The sequence below is a fragment of the Scyliorhinus canicula genome, chromosome 15, assembly GCF_902713615.1.
Source record: "Scyliorhinus canicula chromosome 15, sScyCan1.1, whole genome shotgun sequence".
NCBI lineage: Eukaryota > Metazoa > Chordata > Chondrichthyes > Carcharhiniformes > Scyliorhinidae > Scyliorhinus > Scyliorhinus canicula.
This window is the reverse complement of record NC_052160.1, coordinates 122,744,826-122,758,003: the sequence shown is the minus strand read 5'-3', so window position 1 is coordinate 122,758,003 and position 13,178 is coordinate 122,744,826. Positions and strand designations below refer to the sequence as shown.

The window sequence follows — 13,178 nt, the reverse complement described above, 5'->3', positions numbered from 1 at the left end:
AACAGCAACATCATGAGGGAACACGACTCAATACCTAAACAAGAAGAGCTAACCAGCGAAATGGCTCATGCCAAATTCTTCACGAAGCTGGACGCCTCCAAGGGGTTTTGGAAAATACAGCTGGACGCGTCCAGTCGCAAGCTGTGCACATTCAATACCCAGTTCAGTCGTTACTGTTACAACCGAATGCCCTTTGGCATCATCTCTGCCTCAGAGGTGTTCCACCCCATAATGGAACAAATGATGGAGGGCATCGAGGGGGTGCGAGTACACCTCGATAATGTCATAATCTGGTCCAGAACTCCTCAAGAACACATTGATCGCCTCAAGCGGGTGTTCCACAGTATCCATGAGCATGGCCTCCGACTCAACAGAGCCAAATGCTCGTTCGGTCAATCAGAAATCAAATTCCTTCAAGACCACATTTTGCAGCAAGGCGTGCAGCCGGATGCGGACAAGGTTACGGAGATCAGCGCCATGAAGACCCCGGAGGACAAGAAGGCGGTCTTCCACTTTCTGGGAATGGTCAACTTCCTTGGGAAGTTCATCCCCAACTTGGCGTCACACACCACAGCCCTTCGCCATCTTGTTAGAAAAACGACGGATTTCCAGTGGCTGCCCGCTCATGAGCAAGAGTGGCGTGAGCTAAGCGCAAAACTCACCAAGGCCTCGGTGTTGGCGTTTTTCGACCCCGCCAAGGAAACAAAAATATCCACCGACGCGAGCCAGGATGGCATTGGGACAGTGCTCCTCCAACGGGATGACTCCTCCTCCTGGGCCACAGTTGAATATGCCTCTAGAGCCATGACGCCCACGGAGCAACAATACGCTCAGATTGAGAAAGAATGCCTGGGCCTCCTGACAGGGATCGACAAGTTCCATGATTATGTGTATGGCCTCACCAAATTCACGGTCGAGACGGACCACAGGCCATTCGTTCACATCATCCAAAAAGACCTCAATGACATGACGCCACGGTTACAACGCATCCTCCTCAAGCTACACCGCTACGATTTTGACCTGGTGTACACCCCGGGCAAAGAGCTCATTGCTCTCTCCAGATCTATCACCACACCGTGTGAGCAGACTGACTTTGTCTGTCAGATAGACCTGCAGGTGCAATACTGTGCCTTCAACTTTCCGGCCTCTGATGAAAGGGTCGTGCAAATTCGTGATGAGACGGCCAGGGATCCTCTGCTCCAGCGGGTAATGCAGCACCTCACGAATGGGTGGCAAAAGGGGCAGTGTCCCCAGTTTTACAATGTCAAGGATGATCTAACGGTGGTAGACTGCATCCTTATGAAGCTTGACAGAATTGTGATCCCACAGAGAATGCGTGATTTGGTTCTCGGCCAAATCCATGAGCGCATCTGGGGGTCGCAAAATGTCGCCGTCGAGCCCGAGAGGCAGTATACTGGCCAGGCATCAGCCACGATGTCACCAACACGGTCCTCAATTGCCCGACGTGTCAAAAATTCCAGCCGGCCCAGCCTAAAGAGACTCTACAGCAGAATGAAATGGTGACCTCCCCATGGTCCAAAGTTGGTGTTGATCTGTTCCATGCCAAGGGCGTGACTATTTCCTCCTAGTGGACTACTTTTCCAACTACCCCGACGTGGTCAGACTGTCTGACCCCACGTCGGCGGTGGTGATCATGGCATGCAAGGAAACTTTTGCCCGACATGGGATCCCACTCACGGTGATGAGTAACAACGGCCCCTGTTTTTTCAGCCAGGAGTGGTCGGATTTTGCCCGACTGTACAACTTTCGGCATGTCACATCCAGCCCCCACTACCCCCAGTTGAATGGGAAGGCCAAAAAAGGGGTCCACATCGTTAAAAAACTATTGTGCAAAGCTGCTGACTCGGGTTCCGATTTCAACCTGGCGTTGTTGGCTTATAGAGCGACTCCTCTGTCCACTGGGCTGTCCCTTGCGCAGCTCCTCATGAACCGCACGCTGCGAACGACGGTTCCGGCTAGCCACATTCCGGACCTTGACAACTTCCCGGTCATACAGAGGATGCAGCAGTCTCAGGCCCAATGCAAATCAGCATACGACGCCCATGCCACAGATCTCCCCGAGCTGGTCCCCGCTGACCGAGTTTGTGTTCAGCTGCCTGACGGTGGCTGGTCCGCCACAGCTGTGGTGGTCAAGCAAGTGGCCCCGAGATCGTTCCTCGTTCGCATGCCTGATGGCTCCTTTCTCCGGCGCAACAGACGGGCACTGTGCAGACTTCCACGCCCGCCACCCGACTGTGACGTCCAGCCTCGCACACTGCTTCCTCAGGACGTGCCCTTCCATGAGGCCACCGATCTGCCAGTTATTCTACCGACCTCTACGATCACCGCATTGGAGGCAGTTCTGCCCGTTCAGGTTCAGGTGGCCCCTGACCCACCCTTGAGACGGTCAACCAGAATTCGTCGCCCGCCACAGAGACTGAATTTATAAACTGAATGTTGCATTACCTTGTTATCTCATCGTTTTGACATCTGTACATATCATTTTTCTCATGTGTTATCTGTCCTCTATCTGACTAGACAGCTTCCCATGTATATAAATTAGCATAGTCTGTATATAGTCAAGTTCCTGCACACATATTCATTATTTATTGACCAGAACACATTTTTTTTTAAAAAGGGGGGAGATGTCATAATATACATCCATGTATATGATGGAGTGCAGACAGGCAGCGATTGACACACATCATGACCAGTAGGCACACAGAACACAGCAGCCAATCACCAGACAGGACGCGACCACTATAAAACCAGAAGGCACCAGTTTTCCCGGGATCCAGCCTCTAAGACAGTCAGAGCTCATGAGCAGCATCTAGTACAAACACCATGTGGTAGTCAGTTAGTCTGGTCAGGTTAGCCTCACGTCTCCAGTCAAGTCAGCATAGTGTCAACCCACAGTTAAGCATGTATTATAGTTAGTTGTTCAATAAAATCGTGTTGCATTTCATCAAGTGTTGGAAGTCTGTCTCTCTCTACACTGCATCAAATGCAGTCCAAATAGATGCAGCCTGCCCAACACATCCATATAAACAGCCACGGCGGTTAAAAAATGCCCATTTTTTGCGTTTCATTGACACCCTCGTGCACATTTCAGGTAAAATACGTCTCTATGCCTTGTGCCTCTACCCAACTTCCTGGAAATATCAGCTGAAGACAAGGGAATTGTGTTCCCACTATTAAATTAATTGTACAATGAGTATGATTTGTACTGGGCGGCACGGTGGCGCAGTGCTTAGCACTGCTGCCTCATGGCACTGAGGATCCGGGTTCAATTCTGACCCCGGGTCACCATCCACGTGGAGTTTGCACATTCTCCCAGTGTTGCGTGAGTCTCATTCCCACAACCCAAAGTTGTGCAGGGTAGGTGGATTGGCCATGCTAAATTGCCCCTTAATTGGAAAAAAAGAATTGGGTATTCTAAATTTATTTTTGAAAAAGAGTATGCTTTCTACAAAACTCAGCCTTACTTCCTTACTGTCAGGTTATTACCCCCAATGATGGCACGACTATATCAGTCACGAGACAGCTTGCTGAAGGCTACTTTCTAAAAAAATTAATTTAATGCAGCGTCTCCCCGAACTGGCGCCGGAATGTGGCAACTAGGGGCTTTTCACAGTAACTTCATTGCAGCCAACTTGTGGCAATAAGCGATTATTATTCTGTGGGCAACACTGCCCCATATTTCTTGCCCGTTCCTAATTGCCCATGAACTGAGTGGCTGAGGCCATTTAGGAGGGCAGTTCAGATCCACCACTTTGCTGTGGATCTGCAATCACATGTGGATTTGGTCAAATCAGGACAGCCTTCCTTCCCTAAAGGGTATCAGTAAATCAGATGGGTTTTTATGACAATCAATACCTGCAATGCCAGATTTTATTAATTGAATTTAAATTCCAGCAGCGACTATGGTGGAATTTGAAGCCAGACTCCCAGTATATTAACCCAGGCCCCCGGCTACTAGTCCAGTGACATTAACACTAAGCCACCATCTCGTCGTGACCCTGAATAATTTGTTCATCTTCCCCAAGTGACTGTCTTGGGGAATACATCTATTTCTGGCTTCCGCTCTGCTCTTACATTCAGCTGATGGGTGGAGTGGAGTGAGTATTGCAGATGCGCTCAAGCAGATAGAGATAGCCCAATCCATCCATGCAGATCCCTCTGTTCCCGGAGTTGAGGTGGGAGACCTGCTATGTCCCACTTTTGCCGGCAAAGTGAATCCGAAGGAATTTCAGACCTGAAGAGTGGCATCTTAACGTAATATTATTTGGGGCCCGAACATACCTAAATGGGGACTGCAGTTAGAAGGAGGTAAAAGCCCAAACGCAGTTGCTACAGGCAGAGGAACAGCTATCTCGACATAAGTATCAGGACCTCAAGAGGCTCCGGGCCAGGCTTTCACTTTCTTGATGCTAACTACCCTACCAAGTGGAACAGGTGGGTGTGCATTGCGAATGGCCAACAAAGTGCCTATGAATGGAGGCGTCATCCTCAACCTGCTTCATGCCTCCCTAACCACGTATCTCTGTGTCTCCCCAAACTGATGGTGTGTGTCCAGAGCATTAACTGTTTATTGAGAATGTCTCTGAGGTATGGGTGCGAGAATGTTGACATCGACAGAATGTGAGGTCCCTGCAGAGAGAAGAATGAATGGAGTTAATAGGTGTCTTGCCCTGGGGCGTGCTGTGTAGAAGAACATTAGGAATGCAGCAAAGGGGTTTTTTAATTTATTTTTCCTGCCTTCCTGGATCGGCTTGTTGCATTGCCTCCATGTTAGAGGAAGCGCACTCCAGCTGCTGATTTCCTCAAATACTTCCATCCACGCCTACTTTCCTGATGAGGCGGTCCACTTCCTCCCATCCTTAGGAGTGATCACCACACTCTCACCCCTCAACCCATTCAGCTAATCCTCTAGTTTGTATATTGATAACCAGGATCAACCTTCCTCGGTCCTCGGCATTGGCGGCCAGCACGGTGACACAGTGGTTAGCAATGCTGCATCCCACGTCCAGGGGATACTGGTTCAATTCTGGCTTCGGGTGACTGTGTGGAGTTTTCACTTTCTCCCCATGTTTGTGTGGGTTGCCTCCGTGTGCTCCAGTTTCCTCCCACAGTCCAAAGATATGCAGGTTAGGTGGATGAACCATGCTAAATTGCCCCTCAGTGTCCAAAAGGTTAGATTGGGTTACGGGGATAGGGTGGAAGCATGGGCTTAAGTCGAGTGCTCTTTCCAAGGGCCGGTGATGACTGGATGGGCCAAATGGCCTTATGCGCTGTACATTCTATGATTCCCATGAAAGCTCTGCATGAAAAGAATGTCTTCAGATCACTTGCCAATTTAAAAGTGATGACTGCTCTCAGTAGAGAATTTAAATCTGCTGTCTTTGTTAAAGAGGGTATTTGTCTTATGGATGTTGCTCGGAAAGATTAAGGGTTACTTATAGAGTACTGTATTTTTGGGGGGAGTATTTGAGTTGATAGTTGCCAAGATGTTTACTGTGTGTTTATAAAATGTTAACTCGATTCATATAATAAACATTGTTTTGTTTTGAAAGTACTTCAGATCTCTGTTGTATCACACCTGTAGAGTGGGTCCTGCTGCTCTTCATAACTAAAATCTATTAAAAGTTGTGGGTCAGGTGAACTCCATGATACACTTTGGGGTTCTCTAAACCCTGGCCCGTAATAGTGGCCCTGTGGCATGTGCGAAGTCCACCCAATAAAACCTGGTGGTCCGATGAGAGCTTGGAGGGGTCTTCCACATTAGCACTCTACCAGACCAAAGGGCTGGCCCATAGATACACCCCCTGTTCTTACCAAGTGCCCTCCTAAACCTATGGCCCAGGCTTGTCTGAATGACTTTGGCAAATCCGTGCCCACTTACCTTGGTCTGATGTACACGTTCAGCAATTATGCTGCATTTTCTTGTCATCCAAATGTTCTTCCTGATAATTCTACATCTGATGCATGTTGCATAGGACTCACAATGTGATACCTATTAAACTAATGGGGAATAGTCAGAGAATTGTAAACAACTCTCCATCTCCTAGAAGATCGTTTGCCCTATCACACCAATAAACATTTCCAATTTGTTCTCTTAACTGTTCAGAAGCCAATTGCTTCGCCACACTGAGTTGGTGACTGTGTTTTTTTTTAGAATAATTGAATTTCAGATAAGCCTGAAGGAGTGGTGGAGGCGGGAACCCCCACAACATTTAAGAAGCTTTTAGATAAGTACTTGAAACACCACAGCATGCAAAGTTATTGACCAATAGCTGGAAACTGGTTTTGGAGTACAGAGGTGTTTGATGGCCGGAACAGACGCAATGGGCAGAGGGCCTCTTTCTATGCTGTAAAACTCTATAGTAAGAAGTCTTACAACACCAGGTTAAAGTCCAACAGGTTTGTTTCAAACACGAGCTTTTGGAGCACGGCTCCTTCTTCACCTGAGGAAGGAGAAGTGCTCTGTAAGCTCGTGTTTGAAACAAACCTGTTGGACTTTAACCTGATGTTGCAAGACTTCTTACTGTGCTCACCCCAGTCCAACGCCGGCATCTCCACATCGTAAAACTCTATGACCAACTGAGATCACCAAATTTAGGAGCACTTTTATCACCAAATGTATTAGCAGCATTTTGGAAATAAATAGACATGGAGGTTAAACACAGTTCATTTTTTACAGTTCTGAAAATCATTGACATTTGAGTGCATATTTTAAAATGATGTGACTCTGCATTTTGCTTCTACATAACATCCTGGAGATATGAGCTGAAGTCAACGAAGTTCAATTCCCGATATTAAATTCATTGTGTAATAAGTATGAATTATTCAACACTCAACCTCACTTCCTTACTGTCAGGTTATCACCCCCAATGATTACACAACTATATCAGTCATGAAGCAGCTTGCTAGAGGTGACATTTTAAAAAATATATATATATTTTCATGGAATGTGGGCATCGCTGCCCCACATTTGTTGCCCGTTCCTAATTGCCCATGAACTGAGTGGCTGAGGCCATTTCAGAGGGCAGTTCAGAGCCATCCACATAGTTGTGGATCTGGAGTCGCATTTAGAGCACATAGGTAAGGATGGCAGATTTCCTTCCGCGTAAGATATTGAACCAGATGATAATCAATCATAATTTCAATTTCATTCTTTTTAATTTGAAACTGCTGTATGGGATTTGAACACAGGTCCTGAGTATATTAGCCCTTGCCTCTGGTTACTAGTTTAGTATTACACTTAAACATTACCACTGAGCCACCATCTCGTCATGACCCCGAAGGTGTTTGTTAATCTTCCCAAGTGCCTGTCTTGTTCCATTGGGGATGGGAATACATTTATTTCTGGCTTCCCCTCTACTCTGACATTCAGCTGATGGTGGAGTGAGCATTGCAGATGCGCTCAAGCAGACAGAGATATTGAATTGAATTGGATTTGATTTATTGTCATGTTTACCGAGGTACAGCGAAAAGTATTGTTCTGCATACAGTCCAGGTAGATAGTTCCATACATGAAAAAACATAGGACATGCATAAATACACAATATAAATACATAGGCACTGGCATCGGTTGAGCATATGGAGAGTAGTACTACTCAGTAGAGAAGATGTGCGAAGAGATCAGTTCAGTCCATAAGAGGGTCATTCAGGAGTCTGGTAACAGCGGGGAAGAAGCTGTTTTTGAACCTGGAAGTGCATGTTGTCAGACGTTTGTATCTCCTGCCTGGTGGAAGGAGTGGGATGAAAGAATAACCACGGTGTGAGGGGTCATTGATTATGCTGCCCGCTTTCTCAAGGCAGCGGGAGGTGTAGACAGAATCAATGGAGGGGAGGCAGGTTCGTGTGATGGATTGGGCTGTGTTCATGACTCTCTGTCGCGTCTTATGATCTTGGGCCAAGCAGATGCCACACTAGTCTGTGATGCGGCCAAATAAGATGCTTTCTATGGTGCATCTGTAACAATTGGTAAGAATCAATGTGGACATGCCAAATTTCCTTAGTTTCCAGAGGAAGTATCAGCGTTGTTGTGCTTTCTTGGTCGTAGGGTCGACGTGGGTGGACCAGGACAGATTGTTGGTGATGTGCCTTGGAATTTGAAGCTGTCAACCATCTCCACCTCGGCACCATTGATGTAGACAGGGGTGTGTACAATACTTTGCTTCCTGAAGGCAATGACCGCTCTTTAATTTTACTGATGCTGAGGGAGAGATTATTGTCGTTACACCACTCCACTACATTCTCTATCTCCCTCCTGTACTCTGATTCATCGTTTTTGAGACCCCAACCTCTACGGCTGTATCATCAGCAAACATGTAGGTGGAGCTGGAGTCAAATTTTGCTGCACAGTGGTGTGTGTAAAGGGAGTATAGTAGGGGGCTAAGTACGCAGCCTTGGGGGCCGCAGTATTGAGGACTATCGTAGAGAAGGTGTTGTTGTTTATCCTTACTTAATGTGGTCTCTGAGTCAGGAAGTCGAGAATCCAATTGCAGAGTTGGAGCCAGGTCCTAGGTTTTGGAGTTTTAGATAGATAGAGAAATACAGCACAGAACAGGCCCTTCGGCCCACGATGTTGCGCCGAACTTTTGTCCTAGGTTAATCATATAATTTTGGACAATTTTTCATGGCCAATCCACCCAACCTGCACATCTTTGGACTGTGGGAGGAAACCGGAGTACCCGGAGGAAACCCACGCAGTCACGGGGAGGATGTGCAGACTCCACACAGATAGCGACCCAAGTCGAAATCAAACTTGGGACCCTGGAGCTGTGAAGCAATTGTGCTATCCACAATGCTACCGTGCTGCCCTTAAGAAGTTAACCTGCAGTCCATTATTCTACCATAATCCATGTACCTATCCAATAGCCGCTTGAAGGTCCCTAACTTTTCCGACTCAACTACTTCCACAGGCAGTGCATTCCATGCCCCCACTACTCTCTGGGTAAAGAACCTACCTCTGACATCCCCTCTATATCTTCCACCATTTATCTTAAATTTATGTCCCCTTGTAATGGTGTGTTCCACCCGGGGAAAAAGTCTCTGACTGTCTATCTATTCCTCTAATCATCTTATAAACCTCTATCAAGTCGCCCCTCATCCTTCTCCGTTCTAATGAGAAAAGGCCTAGCACCCTCAACCTTTCCTCGTATGACCTACTCTCCATTCCAGGCAACATCCTGGTAAATCTCCTTTGCACCTTTTCCAAAGCTTCCACATCCTTCCTAAAATGAGGTGACCAGAACTGCACACAGTACTCCAATGTGGCCTGACCAAGGTTTTGTACAGCTGCATCATCACCTCACGGCTCTTAAATTCAATCCCTCTGCTAATGAACGCAAGCACACCATAGGCCTTCTTCACAGCTCTATCCACTTGAGTGGCAACTTTCAAAGATCTATGAACATAGACCCCAAGATCTCTCTGCTCCTCCACATTGCCAAGAACCCTACCATTAACCCTATATTCCGCATTCATATTTGTCCTTCCAAAATGGACAACCTCACACTTGTCAGGGTTAAACTCCATCTGCCACTTCTCAGCCAGGCTCTGCATTCAATCTATGTCTCTTTGAAACCTTTTGATATGAGCTTGGCTGGGATTATGGTGTTGAAGACGGAGCGGGAGTCAATGAATAGGAGTCTGACGTAGGAGGCCTTGTTGTCGAAATGCTTCAGGGATGAGTGTAGGGCAAGGGAGATGGCATCTGCTGTGGACCGGTTGTGGCGGTGTGCGAATTGCAATGGATCTAGGCATTCTGGGAGTATAGAGTTGAGATGTCTCATGACTAACCTCTCGAAGCACTTCATTACGATCGATGTCAAGGCCACTAGACGATAGTCATTGAGGCATGTTGCCTGGTTCTTCATTGGCACCTATGATGGTGGTCTTCTTGAAGTAGGTGTCAACTGCAGAACAGAGTAGGGAGAGGTTGAAGATGTCCATGAACGCACCAGTTGGTTGGTTCGCGCAGGAGCTGAGTGCATGACCAGGGACTCTGTCAGGACCGTTGCTTTCTGAGGGTTCACTTTCAAGAAGGCCGATCTGACTTTGGATGCTGTGACGGTGGGTATGGGTGCGTCCAGGCTGCTTTGTATTGACAGCGGTTTGACTGTTTCCTGTTCGAACCAAGCATAGAATGCACTGAGTTCATCGGGGAGGGGTGCGCTGCTGCTGGAGATTCTATTCGGCTTGGCTTTGTAGCCCATTACCTTGTTTAAGCCTTGTCACAACAAATGAGAGTCCGTGATGTTTGTCTATTACTCTAGCTCAGTCTGATATTGTCTCTTGGCATCCCTGATGACTTTGCAGAGGTCGTACCAGTATTTCCTGTGTAGGTCAGGGTCGCCTGTCTTGAACGCCTCAGAATTGGCCTTCAGTAGGGAGTGACTCCCCCAATTAAACCGTGGTTTCCTGTTGGGGACCATACGTACTATCTTCTTTGGCACACGATCTTCTACACACCTGCTGATGAAGTCTGTGACGGCGGTGCCATACTCGTTTGGTTTGGCCGCTGAGATCTTGAATATGGACCAGTCCACTGACTCCAAGCAGTCGCGTAGGTGATCATCTGTTGCCTCGGCCACATTAACCGGATTCTCCCGCTTAATTTTCTGCTTGTATACCAGGAGAAGGAGCACCGACTTATGGTCCGATTTTCCAAAATGAGTTCGGGGGATGGATCGTACGCACCCCTCAATGTTTGTGTAGCAGTGGTCGAGGATGCTGGTGATGAGTATACAGCGCAATCCAGCTATGCATTTCCATCTGTCCCTGGATCTGAGGTCGGAGCACTGCCCTGTCCCAACTGTGCCAGCAAAGTGGATCCCCAGGAATTTCTGAACTACAGGGTGGAAGCTTTTTGGAGCTTTATGTAATATTTTTGGAGGAGGGTTAGGAACATATTTGCTGTTGGGGACCTAAATATAGGAATACCAGTGGTTCACCCCAATTCTCCTTGTGGAAAGCCAACAACAAATAGCCCTCCTCCCAGTTTTCTGATCGATTAGGGAAGGTGGGAGGGATGACTTGACCGTTTTCAATGCAAGCATTTCTGCTAAATGGGACCACTACATGTTGCATGTGGAGCAGCTCCACAGCACTTAGAGTTTTGAGAATGCAGAACGTACAACAACACTGAGGGGGCCTGTGAAGTGTTCCTGTAGGTTCAGCTGAGGGAGCTCAGCGGCTGCAATGAGGTGATCTCTCCCCAGGATGGGTGGAGGAAGATTGCCTCGCCATACAAGCAGGCATGGATGGATATGGCTCAGAAAGTCAGCAGCAGGAATGTGCTCCGTCTATCCTGGAGACAGTGCACCTCGGGCTTCCAGGACATCGGGAGGGGCAGGAAAAATGAGTGATTTAATGGAGAGGTGCAAAACCCTATTCCGATCTTCCCAGTGTTTTCCTGCACAACATGCCTCAGAATAGGACAGCTTTCAGCTCCACTCATTCCTCTTTCTGCAGGTCTACCCCACCTGAGAAGTCAATGGGGGTTTCCCCCCATGCCTCAGAGTTACCGGTTGTCTTTACTTGTCTGCTGAAGGGCCATCATGGCCACTCACACCGTTCTTTCTTTCTCCCCTTACAAGAGATGAGAGCCTGCAATTTGGTGAGAGGCAGATGAAAATGGTTGGGAAGAGTGATGCAAGGTTGGGATTGTGCCTCTAGTGGTGCCTCATCAGCTATTGGCAATCCGTCTGTTCCACTTGGTAGGTGATGTGGCATGAAGGCGAATATGAAGGTTCAGGCGGCCAAGACAGCTTGAGAGTCTTGAGGTACTGACACTCAAAGGTCAGGATGGATGAATAATTGATCCTCTTCCTTTGACTGTGTTGGGAATGATTCCTCTTTTCGAATGAACCTCGGTGGTCATGCTATCTTCCCTATGGAGGGATTGTAACTGAGGAGAAGGAAGCTGCAGCATATTCCTGTGCCTTAGCCCCTCACATTAGACCCTGGCAGGGAGGCAATGGGGCAGATGCACAAACTGCTAACATGCCACTCTGGAGGCTGGTTGTTGGGATGTCCAGCTGGAGGAGGGCGAGGTGCTGGTTGGGTGAAATATCTTACAGACACTTGCCTGTCACACTGCGATTTACTCCGAGACAGAGGGTGTGCTTTTCACAACAACCTCACAGCTTGTCAGTATCACTGAGGATTTCCCTCCCACTGTGCTCTCCTCTTTTCTAACCACTTGGAGGAGGTAGAGAGTGAGACATCTCAAGCTGTTGAAAAGATGGAATCCATTTGCAAATTCCGTCTGAATTGCCTTCTTAACAACATTAATTCCCTTCCGACCTGATCTGCAGGTTCACTCTTAACCCATCCCGGAGAAAGAAGGTTGGGATAATGATTCCACAACATTGTTGAATCCATCCCTGAACACTTCCTCCACCAGCCTGTGAAAAGGCCCCTCACATATAAAACCGCTATTTTTTTTTCTTTTTATCATGTCATTATGTTATGAGGTTTCCATGTGGTTTCTTACCTCTTTGGCAGGTGGGTATAGGTGGTACAAATCTTCCATGTTCGTTGCATACATTTCCATTTTCACCCAACAGTCTGAACCCCTTATTGCATTTGAATGTTGCCGTTGCTCCATATTGGTAAACACCCTTACGTGATGTTACTATGCCATTCGGAATCGTCCAGAGTGAATGACATGTGACTGCAAGAGAGGAACGTATTAGGCTTCACGGGGTAACCAGTTATTGTCGATAATTATATTGTTACATTGGGACAGAAAATTATTTCTGTTCATTATTTTCTGAGTTGATGTGATTTGCTTTAGAAGAATTTGCATCGTCATCAAATTGAATGAATTCACCCTGGTTTTAAGTTCCATCATCTTTTTCCCCTCACTCTGTCAGTATGCCTCTTCTACAGTGATCTGGATTCATGATTTAATGGATTGGCTTTAACACCTGACATAACATCCCTCCACTTACTTTAATGCCAAGACATACTTCCTGAGGGGCAGTGCCCGTGACTAATGCATAACTTTGTATTTTGCTAGTGCCCTTAGTATTCCTTAAGCTGCTGTATTCTACAAGTGGTGGTGCGCCCTTTGGCATGTCAGGAACTCTCCCAGTGAAGTCTGGCAGACACATGTGGGACTGGAGGGGGTATTCTACCTCACTGTAGGGCCGACCCACAGAGAT

At 47.3% G+C, this 13,178-nt stretch overlaps 1 long non-coding RNA gene across 1 annotated transcript in view; it reads right to left on the bottom strand.

Moving 5' to 3' along the window:
* The window catches only part of LOC119979048, a 28,963-nt gene extending 16,259 nt beyond the window's left edge, over window positions 1-12,704 (bottom strand). The window contains exon 1 of the long non-coding RNA XR_005463627.1: window positions 12,506-12,704. This is a non-coding gene — a long non-coding RNA (uncharacterized LOC119979048). The remainder of the gene's footprint in view (window positions 1-12,505) is intronic.
* Window positions 12,705-13,178: the final 474 nt, after the last annotated feature.